The following is a 23,008-nucleotide window of genomic DNA, read 5'->3' as shown; positions in this document are numbered from 1 at the left end:
CACAAAGAGCGCATTCACAGGAAGTGGTTGTGGTGATGAAAAGTTTAAGAGGTGTAGTGTAGCCTATGAGAAGTTGTGTTAAACTGGCTTTTTTGTTAGAAGTGCAAAACATTCAAACACTTCAGGAAAATATATTTCTAGCTTTACTGAAGCCACAAAATGTTGTCTAGAGTGTGATAAAAAATTTTCTTGCACACCTTTGAACAAGCCTTCACACATTTAACTGGTACTCTAGCAAAATATAATGGAGTGAGAAGGGTGGGGGTGAGGGGTAGCGGTGCACTCTGCATTGTTAGTCAGTTTCAATCACTCCTCATCAACGAGCCACTCAGCACAAGATGAAATCAACAGATTTACACATTTTATTGAAATTAAACTCTGCCTCATCAATCCTACAGTCTTTACTTTCAGACACCCATCCACTGCTTGCTGTTATCGCCCAAGCACATGCTCACTCTGAGATGCCATGTTCCAATTAAAGCAATTAACAATATTTACTTCATTATGAAAACTATTACAGACATCCAGCATTCAGGGCACAAAACAGAAAACAATAAGCACACATAGCTCCACCCACATCATGCACACAAAACCCTCCTCTCCTCCTCTGCACACATAACTCAGATTACCCTTTTTTGCAGGGGCACCATCTTATCCACTGTGTCTCGTCGTGGAATAATTCAAAAATATCCAAATCCAGAAAATGTCCATCCAATGTCCTCCAAATTAGAGCACCAAAAAGCTGTGGTTAATCTGGAGAGGGCATCCACAAGACCATGCTCTAGATAGCCACAGTTAAAGGGGTAACGTCATGGGGAACAATGAACCCCCACTTCTACACAATAACAACAGAAACTGGCCAGTTCAAGCAAGTAATTCCTGATTATCCAGAAACAGCAAGAATGTGAAAGACCAGGGGAGGAACTCGCGCAGCAGTAGCTCACTCAAGTGCACGCTCTGAATCTGAAGCTATGGCTGCCCACAGCACTCAGGCTTAATGCTCCATCAGCCGTAAGGTGGAATAAGTGGGATGAGAGAGGACAGTGAGAGAGAGCGGAAAAACAGAGGGAGGGAGGGGTCATGAAAAGAATGGAAATTACAGAAGAGGCGGGATTATATGTGAGGGGATTAAAATTACAAGAGGGACTAGCCCATGTTGCTGGGGTCTCATAAACATTGTCACCTTGTTCATTTTACCATTTATCTCATTTTAAAAAATAAAATAAAATAAAAAATCGATCCATCATAATGTTGAGTCATTCTGAGATCACAAATCAAGAGACACTTCCTGAAGTAAAATGGAAAAGCCATCAACCAAGCAATTTGCCAGCTACAAGAGAAAAAGTGTATTAATAAATTATGAATTAGAAGAGAGTGCTATCAAAGAAAGAAATGCATTATGTGAAAGTAAGACACAAGCATATACTCATACTTTATCATTAGGTCAAACCCCATTTTCAATCCTGTATTGTAATGCCATGATCTCAACAACAGGAGCATCTCAAACTGATTTTATTGATAAACTGGAGTTACTGACTTCCTAAAGGTATCAGGTGGGGCAGACTTGACCTTTCTGCTGGGAGGTTTTGACCCCACATATTTCAAAGTAAGTACCTCTACTTGACAGGCATCAAATAAAAGGTCAGGTATTTTGAAGGCTCTATTTATATGAATGTAGACTGAGGTAGGGCTGTTCAATATAACGATATATATTGGATGACGATATAAAAACTATCGTTTCATTTTACGCTATCGTTTGTTTCGTGGTGTCACAAAATAAACTGTTTACTGCAATATTTTTTCATCGTTTTGATGGTCACTGTAGTGGCTATATTAATTTCTTAAAGGTCTCCCTTTCTCTTATATTTCATATAACCACACCACGGACAGACAAGCGACTGTTTTTATGCGTTGTTGTTAGCAACAACGACGGTAAAACCATCGCGTGTCCGCTTGTTTATTTTCCACATAAACCTTTCACAATAAAGCTCAAGATCCTGTTGAGACTTTTCAAAATAAACTGAATCACGTGAAAGAATATGCAGTGTTTACAGCTGAGAAGCAAAAAAGAGCTGTCAGGTGCTAAAAAATAAACCTTAGACTCAAACGTTAGGACAGGCTTTTCCCCGCAGCACGCCGTGTAATAAATACTCACAAAGAAAATGGTGGCCATTACAACTTATGTCTAAAAAGCCCTAGACTGAGGCATAACTTTCGATTCAATGGTTAGAGGAACATAATACGTGCATATATAGAACTGCTCAATTAAAACTTCCACAATGCATGTGCACAGATTCACAAGATGACGGCTCAAACCACAGTGTCAACGTGATTAACAGCGATGCTAATCCCATGATACCATTGAAGATGCTAATTCAATTTAAAGAACTAGTAAGCCACAAAAAAGTTTTTAAAGCATACGCTTATGCTACATTATGAATGTGTTTATTATTAAGGGAGAAAAAATCCAAACCTATATGGCCCTGTGTGAAAAAGTTTGACATTAGACCTAATAACTGGTTGAGCAACCCTTAGCCGCAATCACTGCAATAAAGCGTTTGCGATAACTGCCAATGACTCTATCAGCAATTTTAGTTTCACTCATCTTTAGAGAATTGTTGTAATTCAGCCATACTGGTAGGTTTTCAAGCATGGTCATGCCACAGCATCTCAATCAGATTCAGGACACTTTCATTTAGAAAACTGCATTTTGTATACATTTGTGTTATCTTATTAAATTTGTTTGATGATCTAAAACATTTAATTGTGACAAACATACAAAAAAATAGTAAACCAGGAAGGGGGCAAAGACTTTTTCACAACACTGTTTATTACAATAACAAGAAATAGGCCTGTCACTGCAGAGCTGAAGCTGAACCTCCACTGCTTGCAAAGGTGTAACAACATGATTGGCTTACGTTTCTGGCTGCTGGCTCTTTTTGGGCAAGGTCTCCACCTTTCTTATTTAGGAATCACAAAATAGATGTGACCCAACAGATTAAAATTGCTCACTGTCTCTGGTTAAATGTCATGCTACTTGCCAAAAAAACGACACCAGTCAACTAAGCCAATATTAGCCAATATAATACATACATTTGCTCTGCAGAATTGTGAAAAAGTAACTAGTTTTTGACACTGAACACAGTAAATGAATGACTGCCAAAATTCAAACCAGTGTAATTAGTCGTAGCCCTAAAAAACACGAGAATAATTCAAGCAGAAATACATTATATGATAACAAAAGTGGTTTGAATACAAACAAAACCTCTAACAGACCTTAAACTTGAAACAATCCATTCCATTAATCCTCCTACTGCCTCTTGTACTAATAACTTATGACAACCATCCTTTCATCTGCTGCCTCGGACACCTGACTTTATTGCTATCAAAGCCAATATGCTGGAATCCCTTCAGGAGATGACCCAGGTCCACTACACTTATTTTTTCAGGATACCGTCCCAGTCAGTGACCCACATGTACTATGTGGTAGTATGTAAAAGAAAATAAATAGAACTGTGAGGCTAAATGTTTTTTATTATTCAGGAAATGGAAAACAGATTCAAACTGAGAACAAAGGGAACATTAGCAGTTACTAAATTTACGTAGGTGGTCCATGGGCTGTAAGAAAACTAATGCATATTTGTATAAGGGTCAGCCTCATAACCTCTAGTTATTCTTGAGCGTTTTAGGAAGATTACAGTGCAGGTATCAGACTGCTACTTAATCTGAACTAATACATATTATTGAACAACAACTTTTGAAATCTCACAAATAATAAAGGCCCAGGCCACTGCCTTGCTCCCCATTTAAAGAAAGGCTTTCTCAACACACGGACACGCATGAGGCAAAGATGAACCAGTTTCACTGTGCCCTGTACTGGTTATCACCTATCAAGTCAAAGCAGCTGGAACGGTTACAACGGTTACAAATTCAAAGAAATATTTCACTTTGTAGACAATATATGATATCATGTGGTTGGAACTTCCCTCTCTGCAAAATCTAATGAAAAAAAGGGCACAAGTTATATGTGAACAGTGACCAGTATATAAAAAAAAAAAAAAACTTCAAACACCAACATTCAGGCCCTTAAAACATCACTCCAACCTCTCTGATCATAGCAGAGCTTTTGAAAACCAGTGTAATTAAATCAAACCTCATGAAGACCTCAGGCTAAATTTCACAATTGCTATAAATTTAGTGGTATTCAAAGTCAAAACTAATCTTTTAACCCAATCTGGGTCTCAGTAGCTTTAAAATAAAAAATTCCAGGACATTTCATTGCTTCCATGATGTATACCTTACACTTCTTCCTTCAACTGAAAGAAGGGGCTTCTTTTCTTATCGTAACAACATTAGCAATAACAGCTATTTGAAGGGATTTGGAGTAATCCACTCAGGGATTTTGTTATCTTTGATGTTACCCGTTTTTGGATGCAACAGTGGGCTAATCTATGAAGATTTTATTATTATATTATAAATAGTCTTTTATTATATTATAAAATAGTCTTATCTTATCCTAATAATCAGTTCCTAACCAATGAATGATTTTGAATAACAAATGCACATTTTAAGCAGTATATATTTCTTTAACTGTCCAGAGAAATGTAGTAAAGTCAAATACAAATAGTATTGAAGCAGAAAAATTATTTTCTGGCCTACTGTCTGTTCTCCTTTCTTCAACAGCAGACAGTAGAGAGTATCAGCACACTTACATTCAGATATTTAGTGAGCTTAGAATCAACAATTAAAATAATTAGCCAAACATAAAAATTATTTTTAAAGAACGAGGCATCAGATAAGTCATCTTTAGCACCCCGCTCCCCAGGTTTTGTTAAAGATTGAGATATTCGCTTTTGATTACTACCAAAGCTTCTAAGCTAAAGGTGAGTATTTAGGACAGCCCTAGACTTTTCACTTCATGAAGGAATGCAGGGAGCACCAAAAGGGAACCATTTAGCATAGTTATCTCTCCTTTTGTACAGCCAGGATAATGAGATCATGGAAAAAGCACCTGAAACAGGCCCTGTGTTACATCAGCAAACTTCTGGGCACACTTCTTACATTACTGGACTCATACCAACCCTGGAGAGGTCAGTTTGCTGCTCTGCTGATCACAGTAAAAATCAATATGCCATTAAAGCACAAGAATAAAGAAAAAAAAAAAGGGGGGGGCGCTATTTCACTTGTCAACTCAGAGGAAAGAACATGAAAAGGAATTACAGACTAATAACTTTCAAAAATGAAAGTATGAATTATGTTTGGCTTTGTTTTGTTAGTAAAGACTTTGTATAATGTGCTTCATTTATTTCTCACTGCAAAGTAGTCAATTCTACAGTAAATGAAAAGTGAATTAAAAATAACAACGAAGTCTAACCACCCACTGAAAGGCTTTCAATGAAAAGAAAGAACAGAAAGTGATGAGGTCACATGAGCACAGAGGGTAACCCAGAGAGGTCGAGGAGACAGATGCTCACCTAGAGAGGAAGCAGTGCAAAAGTCCATGGATGCTTTTGCCTTCATTTTGAAGGGTCAATGCGTTGACTGAAGAGCAAGAACAGCAGGCCTGTGCTGTCAAAGGAGGAGCTCTTTCTTTTCTACTTGTCTAGACTTTTGCTGGTGGAAGTGAATCATGCAAGGTATATAATGACGGGGATTCCTACACAGACCACTGACTGTCTAAGTTGCAGAGGTTTTTGTTTTGTTTCACACCATAACTAGTGTTATGGGTATCAGAACAGCTTTAAACTCTAATCACGGGAAATATGAGTGAGCTATTTTGAGTCTCATTAGCTCACAAACCCTATCCTGAATGAGAAGAGTGAGGAAGAATCTGCTTTCACTGAGAACTGGTCATTAAGCTGTGAGGGTCACACCAAAGAAAGAAAGAAAGAAAGAAAGAAAAAAACAAATAGCCCAATTGTTCTACCAAATGTAGCTTCAACTTTAAAAGAAAAAAGTTGCACAAAATGTCCTGGTCTGGTTTATTAAGTGATTATTCAGAAAGTTACATACAGCTTTTTACTGACCAGACAAAACCACCACCCTCAGAGATGAAGTGAAGACTAATGTCCCCCTGAGTGGGTCAATGCAGTGTTTTCTTGTGCCTCCTCACGACAGTGGGCGTTCAGCTGCAAGAACAAATATTTGGTGGAGATGCCAAACCCTCTCTCTGACACACATCAGGCTTTGTCCAATAAAGTGGGGTGGAACAATGCCTCCATAGCTCGGTGTAACCCCCTAGTCCAGGAGGAGTTGCAGGATAAGAGACACACCAACAATGCACATGTGCACACCCACAAACACAGACAGTAGATCATATACAGTGCCAGCAAACAGATCCCCTCAACTATGTCACTTTGGGTTAATAAAGGCTAAAAAAGGTTTACAGGCAAAACTGTCTTCCACTGTTGGGGAACCTAAAATTTGGCAGGGCGGCTGGACAATACAGATTATTCACCTAGCTGTTGATTCTTTCTTTGTAATCCTTTGTTCCAACTTTGGTCAACTTTGTTGTTTTTAAATGTGCTTTATAAGTAAATTTGGATTTTCTTTTGTTTTTTGTTTTTAGAATTTTTATGCTCTGCCTCCAAATCATGGCTCTGTTCGGCCAACTCCAGTGTAATATATGAATGTAAACAAATTTGTTCTTCATGCAACTGAGCAAATTTGTACATGTTTAACCTTTTTTTTTCTGGACGTGATTCTTAATACTCTCATTGAGGACTGCATGATCAGCCAAGTCCAGGTCAAAAACTATGCCTGTTGGCGAAATTGGTCACCATTGATTTCATGAGGCTAAAGAGCTACATCTTTAAACCCACGGTGTTTTCACAACTGTGGTGACCAAATTCCCCCAAACCAAATGGCTTAATTAGTAAAATTACTTAAAGTTTACTTTTAGTCAGTGGAAAACTACCTGACACCAGGTCAAAGATGTGTTGCTTCATTTTGTTAAAATAAGCAGTCGAGTGTAAATTTAGCATTAGTTTGCATACTACAGCTCAAAACAAAATTATTTTCATCTGCAGCATGAGCTGCAGGTACTCGTCATTCGTCTCCAACTACCAACAAAATCATTATCAATCACCATCTAAAAGCGGGTCTGTGATAGGATGTTACACTTTAATTTTAAATGTTTAAGGCTTTGAGTGTGAAATTATGATGATTACCTCAAAGTAGGTTTGGTCTAATAATAGTTTTGTAAATGGTACACATATTCAATCACAGCTCCACCAGCTGCAGCGTGGAGTAGCAACATATGTTCATTCAAAAGAATGAACATATGTTCATATTTAAATAGCACAAAATTCAGTAAGTTACAAAAGTCAATAAGTAGCCTACCTGCAAACCTATGGGCAATGGCAACTTTAAAGAAAGAAAGTACACTCAGAGGCATCATAACTTGGGTTAAAAGGCCTTATTATGGACCCATCTCCTCATAATGAATTAAAGTTAAAAAAGACTAGCAGGTAGAACACACTTCAAATACAGTGCCCCCTGCCTCAGCCTTACCAACAACAACAAAACTGATGATGACATGAAAACAATTTTTATTATCACCTTTTAGGATCGGCTATCAACTGTCTGATGTTAGGTAATATGAAAATAACTGTGAAAGTACAAGGCACACGTGTCCAGGGGCAAATGCACACATGTGCAGCAACCATACACGCAAAACTTCCTGTAAAATATGAACAGCTGTTTGAGGCGATGGATGACCTTACGTAAAACAACTCTTGTTTGCATGCCATGCAGGTATTTATAGAAATAACTCCTCTGATGGTCTGAAAATTTAAGAATGGAAGTTGATTCATGCACATGTGCATAATGCACTCTTGCTTTAAGCTATAGTGTTTTTTTACTGTGCTAGCTTGTCATTTGTCTTTACTTCTGTCTTGTAACACTGGTAAGAAGCTCTCACAGCTTTGTTCCTTTAATAAGAAGAGCTTCTTGTGGCATTTATGCAACAGGAAATTTCTGCATGTCAGTTGTTAGTCATAGTAACAGAAAGGGTGGCCAACTCAAGAAGGAAAGTTTGGACATCAAATGGAAAGTTCTGCTGCAGCTAGGCGTCTCTTCTTTCACTCAGACAGTATATCAGAACCCTTTATGACTGTTACCCATACCTTTGACTAATCCTGATGTTTGTCTGAACTAAACGAATCACTGTGCAAATATGACTGAAGTCAGAAATACTTGACTTACAGCACTGGTCGTTTTCATCTGCATTAGCACCTGTAGATACTCGTCACAAGGGCTCAGCTGTGGCTCTTCTTTCTGTTCCTCTTTTTGTGTAATCACAGAAAGGGCACTGTCCAGAAAAACAAAAAACTCACTTCTTCTCCGTAACATGGTCACTGTTTTCATGAAGCGACGGGATAGGCAAATAAGTCGCAAATTAATCCGTCTCACTGGGATAAAATAGAAAAGAAAAACCTGTCCTGGACAAATAACTGAGTGCTGATAGTTTGAAGATCCAGAATACAGTGGTGCAAAGACTCCTAATAATACCTAATACGCAAACATTTTCATTTCACAGGGGCCAGTGTAAACTAGAATGCACCAAGAATAAGAAGCATAATGAGAAGGAGCTAGCACAGAACTTGATTAAACCATGAAGTCATTAATCTGATTACTACACCCCCTTCTAATTACCTTTACTACCCAATAGGCTGCTTTGTGGCTAATCCTGCAAACACACATTAGCCATTGTTCCTGCTGAGCTGTTTTTCTTCTTTTTGGAGGATAAAGCTCTTTAATTCTTTATATAACACGGTCTGTGGAATGAAGGAAACTTTGAACTTTGGAAAATGCCCAATTTGAATGAACTGTAATGAATTTATATTTTAGTCTGTCAGTTGATAATCATCTCTCATTTCTTCAAGCTGAATGTTATCTACATTTAACTGTGATAGATTCTCTGTCCATAAGCTTCATAAGATTATATAAATGGATCACTAAAGCAAGAGGTGTACTGACTGTCCATTACATATAGGCTGATCTATACTTTACCTAAATCTGGCACTCTAATTTGCAAACAACTTGCAATTGAATCAACCTATAACAGCATTTTCTGATATTAGCTTATTGCAGATATATGCATGCTATTATAGCACATAGGAAAGATCCTCTGTGAACTTGTTACCTGAACTACTGTTTTACAGATTTGAGTCATAGTCATACTATTGCTACTTTTTGTTTTGTTTTGTTTTTTAACAGCTAAATTATGAGAGGAGTGCTAAGTGCTAAAGGCAGTGCTAAGTTATCACCAGTTTGACCAGCTCAAGGCATCCATAGCCACGGGTGTATTACACAAACACAATCCCTCTCATCATTGCTAAAATAGAAAAAATACAACTAGAATTTCATCCCCTATAAATAAATAAGCTACGAAAAGACTTTGTGCAGTGTCTGTCGGTCTAGTGTCAAATAATGTAAGATAATGAGCTTAAAAAAAGCTCCAACATGCACCAAAACAGTCTCAGCACCCACCTGTCATTAAAAGCAACCATGTCTCAAACATAAATAACTTTTAAGTGTGAAGACACTTTAAATGAGAGTGGTAACTGCAGAGCTGCAGATTGCTCATCTTTGGAACCAGCCTCAATTGGCCATTTAAGGAAATGCACCTTTGGCACTTGGACATTGGCTTCATTTTTACAGGCTCAGAGGTTGCTGCTTGGTAAATAAATACAGACACATGCCAAACCAGTGAGTTAATACTGACTTCAGGTTCTAAATGACACCCCTGCTCAGCTGTCCCTAACAGTATACATACTGGGTTTCAAGGCAGTCATGCTACATGTTGCCATGACATGCCCAATTTAAATACTTTCCACTGAATAACATACTAACAACATGTTCCTTTGCAGTGGCTCAAACTATACTGTCTGAGATTACTGCACATCTTTGTCAACAAGTGTCAGTCTTAAAATCAAATTATGGCTGCCATGGGACTTATGTAATTTAAAAAAAATAACACAAACAAACTGCATTACCTTATAATTAAGTCTGCTGGCAAACATTGTGGTTGTAAATGAGAGACTAGATTAAACATGTTTGCATCTTATGTATTTTACACTTTGACCCAACTGTGTTGCTAGAGACTTTCTTCAGAAGTGACATGGAACATTTATTGCAAATGCTTCCAACTCACTCCAGCTTAGCTTCAGATAACAAAGGTCAAACCACTCTCTTTAAGGTGAAGGCGCACATCAGCAAGAAGTTGACTTGAGTGACATAACACAATTTAAAAGTGACGTCATACAACTACTGCTAGCGCAGTCAGGAAGCAGTGTTGCTAATACAACAGAGAGCGCTGTTTTTCACTAGTGTACTAGTTAAAATAACACAGCTAAACAAAAGCCAGTAATCTGCTAACAGGCCACACAACTGTTTGAAATAAATTAACAATCAATCAATCAATCAATCAAACCATAACTGGATTTTATAAATCCATTCACTTCCCTCTCTTTTACGCTCATGTTAATATATGTACACTATTTCTCCACAAGGTAAAGGCCTTAGGGAACATTGAGTACTTTCACTTATCTAAATGAGCTGAGATACGTGCTACAGTTTCCCAGGCAATCTCCAAATTATGTGGCAGTTGTTTCGCTCCACCCTAACATGCCTCATCTCAGAATATGAGTAAAGATGCCACTTTTTAGGGGACAGGCAGATTACTCATCATGGAGGAACTTGCACAAAAAAAAAAACACGTTGACAATTCTAAGTTCTATGCAGTGTTTTCTATTTTAATGTACAGTATATGGAGGGCAACACATATTCAGGGAGAAATGTGAGGGACGTAGCTGTTACTGAACGGGAATCAGGGATAAAGATTTAAATGGCATTTACTGTTAAAGCTATTTTACACTACATCAGTGCTCTCTGTCCTCTCCGTCTGGCATCATTAACTATTAATTATTAATGTAAGTGCACACAATTTACTTTCTACCTTATTCAAAATACCAGTCTAGCTGAGACAAAATGGGTTTAATGCAGAATCCTGCAACAGCAGAATCCATTACAACACTGCAGTTTTCCAAGGAAGCCTCAAAAAAGCTCACACAGCCACTTATTAATCATAAAATATGAAGTCACTTCTTCTTCTTCTTCTAACTGTAAAGGAAGGAATATCACAGATATAATCAAAACTGAAGGGACTGAGGCTGATGAACCAATGCCTGTTTAAGAAGTTGGTGCATCCCCCCAAAAAACTACAACACGTAAATGCTGTATTGACATGGTCATATCAAACAAACAGTATTTTAAAGCTGTTTCCAAACAAGTGAACATGAAAAGAGCATAAGAGACAAGAGTTAGTGAGCAATATTAAAGAAAGGTATGAGTGATTGGTAGAAATGGAGTCCCGCAGTTAAAACAGCGGGAGACAAACGTGTAGCAACTGAATGTCTGCATGGTCCAGTTTTTATTACCACTAAATCATTTTACATGAATAAAGTCTTGAATTAACTGATAGTATGGTCTGACCACATCTTGAATAAAAATGAACAGATTTCCAGAAGGCAAAGTATCAGGAAGTGCATTCACAACAACTACTAAACTCAAGTTTTCAGCATGTTCTCACACACACACACACACACACACACACACACACACACACACACAAACGCTGATGCTTCCTAGATGAGACAGACAATAAATGCACTACCAACACTACAAGTCACACTTACAGTATGTGGTACAATATAACAGCAATTAGGATAATACAGACAGCTACAAGGTTCAGGTGACAACATGTCCACTTGGAGTGACTGCAGTTTAACAGCTGCATATTTGCCACTGTCACAGCATTGATTAGAGTCTGACTTTACAAATAACAAAAGAAGTGGTGACTAAAGATTAGAGGTTACAGTTAGACTCTGTGGTGGGAGGAAATGAGTCACATTTCCATGGACAACATGACAAAACAGCCTAAACCGCTCCCATTGTGGAGAAGGTAGGAGGAAGTCACGTGTCATCTGAAAAGCACCAAATTTTCACATTTAAGAAACCAGCAAATGGGAATCAAATCAAAATTGTACTTTAAATGGTCTAGCTAATTTAAAAAAATGTTGTGAGCCAATTCTGTATGAATACTGCTTTCCTCTGCTCTTCACTCCTTAACAGCCTTTAGAACAAATTCAGATTCATTCATCTTTGTTTTTAGCATCACAACAGCTTAAAGGAGGAGGAGAGGAGAAAATGGACTGGAAGTGGTAACGCTGAGTCAGCAGGTGGGTAGTGATGGGTATAAGATTTAATGGTGAGAGCAATGGTGGTTGTAGTCTGCCAAGGGTTTCAGGCTCTGACCCCCACTGACTCCAACACACTGATAGAAAGAAACAAGCTAGCTCAGGTTTCAGTCCTGGAAGTGCCCTGAATATCAAGAGAACACCAGGAGGGATGAGGCTAGACCCCAGGGGAGCTTGAATCAAGATGAAATGGAACAGCAGAAAACACTGGGGAAATATCTGCCTAACACTAGACTCCAAAAACACCACCAGGAAAAAAGCCCTGAATACTTCACTGCTGCAAATGCAAGACTAAAACCATCAGGTGTTGACTTAAAATTTCCAATTAAAAATATAAGAGAAAGCAAGCAAAGTTGACAAATCCTCTCCAAACTGTACAACTTTCCCTTTTGATGGCCAATACACAGATCCATGCCTTGGGTGAAACTGGCAATACAATACAATGCACAATCAAAGAAACTGGGAAAGTGCACTTCACTTCTGTGGGATATTGTGTCCTCATTCATAAATGCAGTGATGCTTCTGTAAAGCTCAACTCACCTTAAGCTGCTGCTCTTTGAGTAGAGTTTCAGCCTTGTCCATGTTGCCTCATCAATTAGTTATGTCACAGAAAAAGACACTTTTACATCCTACAGGCAGTGCAGACTTAGTGGACTCCAGCATAACTGTGAGAAAAGCAGCTTTTGTCCAGTTCCCAAATTATCCACACGAGAGAAGTGAAACATTCAAGGTGTGTCATAATGGAAAGCTCTATAGTCACATTGTAAAGCCAGAGGGTGAGGTTAACTTCTTTTTTCAGTTTTCACAGCTATGCAACTTTGGTTTTTGAGAATATTATGTGCATCTTCTTCTTTCGTTGATCTTCATATAGTAGCACCTCTGCAGCTTAAAGCACCAGCTCTACACTGTGCATCTAAGCAACGTCTCAGAGGAAATGCTGCGGTCTTGCTTTCTTGAATACTTCAATCTGACTTGATTTAGATTTTTTTTTTTTTTTAAATTAAAGGTGACAAGACCTCTATAGTTAGGAACAAAATTTTAATTTTTTTCTGACACCAGGTCCAGATTGAAACAGTCACAAGTTAGACCACATTTGACTTCCTTCTTATTTCGTTCCATTCGGTCACATTTGTACATAATGCTTATTCCCTTTTGTGCATGCATGTGATTCTAATTGTTTTACTCAATTCTCTGCTTTCACAAAAAGAAAGCCAGTTATTTCCTAACAATCCTGCAAAGACTTTGATGCCAACTTACTTTTTATAGCATTTTGTCATAATGTAATGATGTATAATATCCTGGTTAGGTTGTATTGTCAGTGGCAAATGCTGTTTAGAAATAATGTTGCAAGCCACAGCTAGGCTCTTCTGAAACACTGTTTGTGTAACACTGAGCATCTCACTGTTACTGTTACAAGGACAGGAGTGTGATGGCATGCCAGTAAACATTCTCAAAACCTTTCTTTAAGAACACAGTGAATGCTATTATCGGTGCTGTGATGTTGCACCAAAGGTATTCAACATTTTGGAGTCACTGGTTGGTGCTTTACTCATTGTGAATAATGCAGTTCAAACAATAGAGACCCACCACAAGTCATGTTCATTTATTTACCCTGTTAGTCTGTCTAAAGCTCACATTTGCAAGCCACAAATTTAATTTGATGCAGTTCTGCTAACACTTAGCCTCTATTGTCATAAAGTTTCAGTTATACTCTACTGTCTCCACAAAGCAGCAAAGGGAGAAATATCGCCATAAGATCTGTTTGCACTACCTCACCATGTGGCTAAGAGTTTAGAAACTGTGCTCTACTTTTACTTCACTTCCTGAAATATCATACACTTTCCTGTTCAAAGCGAGAAACAACAGGATGAGCTTGTTGAAAAAGTGCAGTGCATGTCGTGACTCATCCTTCATCTGTCACGCTGCATGCTCCTTTTAAGGCTAATGTCCAGTAATTTCTTTTGTACCAGGCTAATAACTACAGCTGCAATGATTAAGCAATGGATGGTTTACGCAAGCGGAATTTTTGATATTTCATCCATTCATGTTCAGTGGAGGTAGACAGGTGCAGAGTCACAGCTATGCTGTTCTCTCTAGATTTATAGCAAATGGATAGCGTTGCATTAAGCGAGTGCAACATTAAACTCGAGCCTTGTGCCAGCTAATGCTTATATTACACTGGCGGAAACCGTGCACTCATCTTAAAACAGCTATTATGATAACCATTTTATTGTGAAAATAAACATCAAAGTAACTGGATTGTACATAATAAAGATCGTGCATAGATGCAGGGCACAACTAAATGTACATGCAATCTAACCAACAACATACTGGTTAGTTACATCCTTGTTCTACTTAAAAGCGTGGGTGCTGCCACAATAGCATAGCTGAGGTTGCTGGGTTGGGACGACAGCCCAATTAGCTGTGTGCATTGTCCACCTGCAGATCACTGCTCAAATCAGCCTGCATCCCTATGGCATGTTGAAGAATCAAGTGTCTGGACTCTATTCAGCCTGCTAAGAAAAAAAGCAAGCATCTGGTTGTAATACATTATTCTCTGCAAAAAGCCAGACTACGTTTAAAAACTTGTAAATGCTTTCCAGACCAAAAGGTACACATGAAAGCCTGTAAAGTACCTCAAGGGTATGTTGGCTATGCATGACTACCTAGGCAATAGCATTTGTCGGCCAAGCATTGTGGTACAAAAGTGAAAATACACAGAGAGCACGGGAAAAACTGCAAAAAAATGTGGAGTGCCGGTGGTTTTCTTTGTGAACTTTGGACCAGGTAAATTACTGGCGAATTCAGTGAGTGGCCCCCGCTCCTTTTTTTTTTCTGAAATGAGAAAACATCCCTACGTTAACTATCTCCAGACCCCTTGATGTCTACAAGAAGAAGAAAAAAAAATCAAACTTATAACACTGACTTTAGACTGCTGTTTGTGTCAGGGCAAAAAGGGCTCCAAGCTGCAATCCTAAAGAGACTGTAATTTGATGTATTGCACACAGGTAAAAACCAAGCAAATAAATTTCTCAAGCTGAACACCTCATATTAAAAGAAGCTGTGTTTGCTATAAATATTTGCATGAAAAATGGTGCAACGTGAGTTTATGTAAATACACTCTGACCCTCCTGGCGGGTTCAAATCTATACTCAGTGCTTGGCTTCATGCATGCCTGTGCCAAAGCACAAACTAGCACATGTGCTATATTTAAAACGTGCAATTAATTGTGAAACAGCCAACAAGCAAGCACCTCTGGGGAGAGAAGAATCACTCTTTCACACTTGCAACAACTACCTATTATCAAGTCATAAAAAAAAGAGTCTGACAGGGTAATGTAATCTTCATTACTGCTTTGCTTATTCCTTTTTCTTTACAGGGTTGCCTTACAAGTGTGATCATGTGTCTGAATATAAATTAGGAAATGCCAGCTAGCTTGATAAGGGCTACTTCCAGGTTGTAAGAAGTTCAACACTGCCTGAAAGTCAATTTCAAAGAGGAATAGGCTTAAAAGTGACATCATGGTAGAGGAATTTACTGTAGGTCACTGGGCTTCTACTTTGTCTTCTGCTGCTGCTCATAAAGGTCTTGGTGACTCCAGGAACCATATTATTGTCTTTTCAGCCAGGCCGATGTAGTATGCGGTTTCTTTTTTTTCACAGCAACTATCTTGACATGAAATAAGAGATAAACGCAGGTGTTACTAATCACATTAATTACACCTCTGATCCTTCGCTAATGTGATTAGCAACACCTGTATTAACCTGCTATTTCGAAATAGCTGCTATGGCAAAACTTTTTACTGCCGAATCTATCTGAAATCTCTCTGTAGATGCAAATACTTTTTAGAGAATGCCAATAACTACACAGCTGGGGGGCTTAAAAGTTGCGACTGTAATAAATCCATTAGTAGTGAAATGAGTGTAACCTGCTACTTATTGGAAGAACGAGTTCAACATTTGCCTCTGGTTTTAGTAACCTCACGATCAGAGATGCACAACTAGGAGAACTTAACCTTATCTACTTCCTCTGCTTGCTGTGATAATGCAGCCTGTGAGATGTGCGCATTTCTCTGCGGGTTAGCCACGCATTACACGGTAACAAGCAAAGGGGAAAAAAGGCAACCGTCGCCGCAAAGAGAACAAACAGCCACAACGATTTGTCTGCGCTGGGAAACGGGAATTGCCGTGTTATATTGCGAGGGGGTGTGTGCAAAAGCGTGGTTTGAAAGGCTCAAATGTAAACTAAAATGGATGGCGAGCTAACGCTAGCTGCCCATATTTATGCACCATACGCTTCTTGCTAACAACACCATACCACCACGTAGTAATAAAACACACAAACTCACGCAAGAACTGCTACAAATTAGCCCCCCTTTAGCTTATGTCATCGAACACTAACACGCATAAAGACGTGCTTGCTAGACGTCGTTTTTAGCGGAAAAAAAGCGGGGTACTGCGCATTATCACACGCGTGTTTATTCTGAGAACCGTTATACGCACGCACACGGACTCAATGATAAAGAGCAAAGGTTACAAGTGCACCGGGACTCACCCATAGCTCTGTCCCCCAGCTCATGGTTTCAGTGTGATGTCCTAGGAATAATCCACAGCTTGTACGAGGTCTTTCCAACACACACAGCGGCGATAGCAGACGTGATTTTTGCCTCTGTGGTATTCGCCTGTCAACGCTGAGAAGAAAAAAAACGCTCCTCTCCTTGTAGGTGTTTTTTTTTTCACACTCTCATCCTCTCTGACACAAGATGGCCAAGAGCTGCAGCATCTTCAAACAGGATAGTCTCGCTGAATGCAGCGCGCGGGCACCAGCGCCAATGACAGCTGCTCCTGCGCGCGCACAGGCGAGAAGAAAAAAAAACGCCTGGTGGGGGGTGTCACTGCGGGGTTGTCCAAAAAAGCCTTCACCGATATCTCTGCTCGCTCACTCTCTTCGCTGTGTCATTGCACTGCTGAAAAGCCCGTTTAGAAATGCTATATGAACGCAGGGGGGTGGTGTGAAAAGGGTCGCCACCCTTGGCAGATGTTGCATTGAATAGTCCCAGAGGGTTTCGGAGTAACTTCTGGCCAACAAACCCTACTTTCTCTCTCGTCTTTTGTCATGGTTCCCCCCACCCCTTGTCTGATGAGCCATGGCGATCACGCATGACGCCGACAACGCCTTTAATGTAACATGTACCTCACAAGATCCACAATGTTTCATATTTATAGGTTATTTATAGGTTTGTATCTACTTAAAACTTTGCGTACCGACACGTGGCCGTTGTTTGCGTCATCTAGCGCAATTATACATAAAACTACTTAGGGTAGCTAAACTAGTTTAGTTCTCAAATAAAAAGCATCTTATGGTTGCTCCTTCTTGTTCAAATGATATTTTTATTTTCCCTATATTATACGCTAATTAAGTATAAATATAACTATATGTTACAAATAGGGAATTATGTTCATATTCAACATATCATCCAGGCGTAAACATTGATCTAATCAGACACCTGTAATGGCCATCACATTTATTGTGATGATTTATATCGATCGTTTTTATTAGAAAACTTTTCAGTCCTATTCACTCACTATGCTTTCCTCCGTTACTATAGCAACACCGCCATCTGTTGGCAGAAAACAGAGACACACCAGTCCAGCCACCGTGCGTATAAACACAGATAAAAGAAAACAGAAAAGCACTACAAAAAGAGAACAGGGTTTGTGATGCCTGGATTAAAATACTCATAAGGATCAAATGATTTTGAAATAGTTTTTGGGGACTTTGGATGAAACAAGCCGTGCCTGATTTTTTACCTTTGCGCTTGTTAAATTGGAAATGTTACCTCATGTCAAGCTCCATATTTATATTCTTGGACTATATCACTGTACATCAACATATAATAAACGTTCTCCAGAGCACAACACAAAATAATTTCAATCAAAACATTTTATTATTTTAGATCAGGGGTCACCAACATAGTGCCCACGGCTACAAGGACCAAGAGTCACCAGCGGCCTGTTCTAAAAATAGCTCACCATAGCGCCACTTAGCAGTGAGCTGCATCTAATATTTTTGTTGCTATTCTTTTTTTTAAAATCACACTTGCATTGGTGTAAATTTGAAAATGATTTTTTTTTTTTAAACAACAACAACAACAAGTGTTTCATTTTAGATCAGGGCTTCACGGCAACGGTTGCCGTAGAGACCAGCTAGCTGTCAGTAAAGAGAACGAGATGATGAAAACATCGTGCAATCCAAAGGCGAAGACACCTCGCTGCTGGAGGACACTGAGTCGACACTTGACCTTGCATTTTTAACGGACATTACTGGAAAACTGGACCATTTGAACTGTGAGCTGCAAGGCAAAGGTAAGATTGTTGCTGACATGATACAAGTCCAGATGAACATTTTCTCTGTGCATTTATAGAGAAAAAAGGTACTGCACTTTGAACAGCACGCAATGCCAGGGTCCCCACTAACATACAAAGAAAGCAATATCAGATGTTCTCAGTGGCAACATGGCAGTGTCATGTTAAAGCTGGCTTTAATTATTGAAAAACAGATGTGTTCGTTAAATTTACTATATGATTTTTTTTTTTTTTTTTTTTAAATGCTGCAGATTTGGTGACAAGTTCAGTAAAATCAGAAACTTGATTTTTCTTTGTTACATAATTGATAATCTGTGCAAACATGGTGCAACGTAGTGCAGGATTTGGTAAAAAATTGTTAGTGGCAAGTGACAATGTTGTAAATGTGATCATTTGAAAATGTAAGTACTTGCAGAGAATTATAGAACTATAAAGTGTTGCATGTTTTTATTTATCTGTTTCCTACCTTGTTAAAACATATGGTGAGAAATCATTAACATAATCAGTGTCTTTACATAGATCATATCATTAATTATTAATGATAACATAGAGTTAAATATAATTGAGCAAATTTGTTATTTCAGAAGTGTGTATCAAACTAATAACCCTTCAAATTAATCAGTACCCAAGAAGTAGCTCTCAGTTTCAAAAGGGTTGGTGACCCCTATTTTGGATCATCCAAATTAAAATAATTGGGAATTAATTTTTGTGACATTGATAGTAGTGTCTTACAATTTGACATACATTATTATGAGGTCAGACTCAATCAGTGCTTCTGGCACCAGTCTGACTGTACTGTAAACTAATGAAAAATGTCTAAACTAATAAACTCCATCTGTAGTTCTGTTTGAACATTTTGTACAGACTCCTGACATTGTTTCAATGGTTCTAAAGTTTAGATGGACACTGTTACAACTGCCCCCTAAATAAGTAAGGCTTATATATAAAAAAAAACCCAGCACGCCCCTGCGGGCGGTTTATCCTTCAAGCTCGGGTCCTCTACCAGAGGCCTGGGAGCTTGAGGGTCCTGCGCAGTATCTTAGCTGTTCCCAGGACTGCGCTCTTCTGGACAGAGATCTCCGATGTTGTTCCCGGGATCTGCTGGAGCCACTCGCCTAGCTTGGGAGTCACCGCACCTAGTGCTCCGATTACCACGGGGACCACCGTTACCTTCACCCTCCACATCCTCTCGAGCTCTTCTCTGAGCCCTTGGTATTTCTCCAGCTTCTCGTGTTCCTTCTTCCTGATATTGCTGTCATTCGGAACCGCTACATCGATCACTACAGCCGTCTTCTTCTGTTTGTCTACCACCACTATGTCCGGTTGGTTAGCCATCACCATTTTGTCCGTCTGCATCTGGAAGTCCCACAGGACTTCCAGATATATATATATATATATATATATATATATATATATATATATATATATATATATAAAATCTCTGCTTTTCATCAGTCTTAATAATGCATATTATGCATGTGTTTCTCTTGTATTAAACATCTGCTGAAATTCTGGCCGGTTACATAAGGGAAACAACTCTGTGTTACTTGTCTATTCCTTTCTTTATTGAGTGAAACAAACCACGAGATCATGACAGATACTGGTAATAATGTAAAACATAAATGTGCTGCCCCATTACACATGCAGTGATCACCCGTTTGTTGCTTTTATTCTAAAGATGAATTATTCTTGAATGAAGACATTGATTTGAGACAAGAAAAAATATGGTTGATTGTGTTTATTGTTAGTTAAGAAAAGTTAAGTGAGGGTGAAAAAAGAAAAGAAAAAGGATGAAGAAGGCAGGGGAGAAAGAAAAAATGGAGAGTGATGGAGAGTTGGTAGGAGAGAAAGGGAGAAGAGATGAAAATAAAGGGATAGAAAGGAGGAAAGAGACAGAGGAGAGAAAACCCCAACAATCCCCTCTGAGCAAGCACTAGGCGACTGTGGTTAGGAAAAACTCCCTATAAGGAAGAAACCTATTGCAGAACCAGGCTCAGTGAGGATCATCTGCCTTGACTAGTTGGGGGGTAAGGGGGAAAAAAGAAAGAAAAAGGATGAAGAGGAGAGGGGAGAAAGAAAAAATGGGGAGTGATGGAGAGTTGGTAGGGGAGAAAGGGAGAAGAGATGAAAATAAAGGGATAGAAAGGAGGAAAGAGACAGAGGAGAGAAAACCCCAACAATCCCGTCTGAGCAAGCACTAGGCGACTGTGGTTAGGAAAAACTCCCTTTTAAAAGGAAGAAACCTATTGCAGAACCAGGCTCAGTGAGGGTCATCTGCCTTGACTAGTTGGGGGGTAAGGGGGAAAAAAGAAAAGAAAAAGGATGAAGAGGAGAGGGGAGAAAGAAAAAACGGGGAGTGATGGAGAGTTGGTAGGGGAGAAAGGGAGAGAAGGGAGGTAGAAGGGTGAGGAGATAGAAAAGAGGTGGATGAAGAGGAGGCTATCTCCATTTCATTGTCTTTGCACGTGAAGTTGTTATTAAGTTCTGTTTTTCCTGAGCATTTCATTTTTTTTGCATTTTAAGTTGTTATTAAGTCTCTCGAGCTCTGCGTTTTTCCTGAGCATTTCCTTGTTTCTGCATTTTAAGTTCTTATTAACTTTCTCGAGCTCTGTGTTTTTCCTCAGCATTTCATTGTTTTGGTATTTTAAGTTCTTAAGAAGTTTCTCGAGCTCCGTGTTCTTTCTCAGCATTTCCTTGTTTCTGCATTTTAAGTTGTAATTAAGTTTCTCGAGCTCTGTGTTTTTCCTGGGCGTTTCATTGGTTTTGTATTTTAGGTTCTGATTAAGTTTCTTGAGCTCAGTGTTTTCCCTAAGCATTTTGTTGTTTTTGCACTTTAAATTCTTATTAATTTCCTTGAGTTCTGTGTTTTCCTTGAGCATATCATAGTTTTTGCACTTTAGGTTCTTATTCGTTTCCTCGAGTTCTATGTTTTCCTTGAGCATTTTAGTGTTTTTGTATTTTAAGTTGTTATTAAGTTCCTTGAGCACTGTGTTCTTTCTCAGGATTTCATCGTTTTTGTATTTTAAGTTCTTATTAATTTCCTCAAGCTCTGTGTTTTCCCTGAGCATTTTCTTGTTTTTGTACTTTAAGTTCTTATTAAGTTCCTCGAGTTCTGTGTTTTCCCTGAGCATTTTCTTGTTTTTGTACTTTAAGTTCTTATTAAGTTCCTCGAGTTCTGTGTTTTCCCTGAGCATTTTCTTGCTTTTGTATTTTACGTTGTTATTAAGTTCCTCGAGTTCTGTGTTCTTTTTTAGGATTTCACTGTATTTGTATTTTAAGTTGTTATTATGTTCCTTGAGCACTGTGTTCTTTCTCAGGATTTCATCGTTTTTGTATTTTAATCTGTTATTAAGTTCCTCAAGCTCTGTGTTCTTTCTTAGCATTTCAATCAAAGTAGACTGCATGCCTGAGCATTGTTTTTTCAGTTTTTCCCTTTCTCCTTCTAGTTCCATGATTTTCTCCTTCATTTCATTAGAACATCCGTGTAGTTGTAGATTTTTCCTTTCTAAGTCTTGGAGAATAAGTTGTGTCTTTTTGTGCATTTTTTCCTGTTGCTGTTTCTCCTGAAGAAACTCTTTGTTTTTCTCCAGGGCTTCATCAAGTTTTACTTGAAGCTGCAGATTCTTGTTCTCAGTGTCTTGGAGATTCTCATAGAGCTCCTGATTAATAGCTTCTGTTTGTTGAAGCTGGTGGGACATTTTTCTTAACTGGTCGCAGTTCTGCTTGTTTGTTGTCATCAGGCTTACAATATGCTGCGGATCTTCAATAAAGATTATTTCCCAGCCCTTATTTTCAATATCTACGTTGGGCTGGTTTTGTGTCTTTTTATTTTCTTCGTCTTGTTGGTTCATGAGACTTTCATCGTGAACCATTTCTGCATTTCTGTGCAGTGCTTCGTTAAGCTTTACTTGCAAGACTTTATTTTGTTTCTTCATGTTCTGAAGTTTACATTCCATTTTTTTCTCCTTTCTTTCCTTTTGTTTTTTCTCTTGAAGCAACTCTTTGTTTTTTTCCTGGGCTTCATCAAGTTGTACTCCCATCTCCTGGTTCTTTCTCTTAGTGTCTTGGAGATTCTCATAGAGCTCCTCATTAATATCTTCTGATTCTTCAAGCTGGTGGGACATTTTTCTTAATTCAGCACAGTTGTGCTTGTTTCTTGTCGCCAGGTTAAGAATCTTCTCCTTTGCTTGCTTAAACATTATTTCCCAGCCCTTATTTATATTATCCACATTGGGCTGCCTTCGCTTTTCATTTTCTTCTTCTCGTTGGTTCTTGACAAATTCATTATGCCTTTCTTCCAACTGTTTATTTAGGGCCTCCATGTGTCTGCACTTCCTTACAAGCTGAATTTTCTCTGCTTTGATTTGTTTAATCATGTTGTCT

Source organism: Oreochromis niloticus, linkage group LG7, assembly GCF_001858045.2.
Source record: "Oreochromis niloticus isolate F11D_XX linkage group LG7, O_niloticus_UMD_NMBU, whole genome shotgun sequence".
NCBI classification, from domain to species: domain Eukaryota; kingdom Metazoa; phylum Chordata; class Actinopteri; order Cichliformes; family Cichlidae; genus Oreochromis; species Oreochromis niloticus.
Note: the sequence above shows the minus strand (reverse complement) of the source record.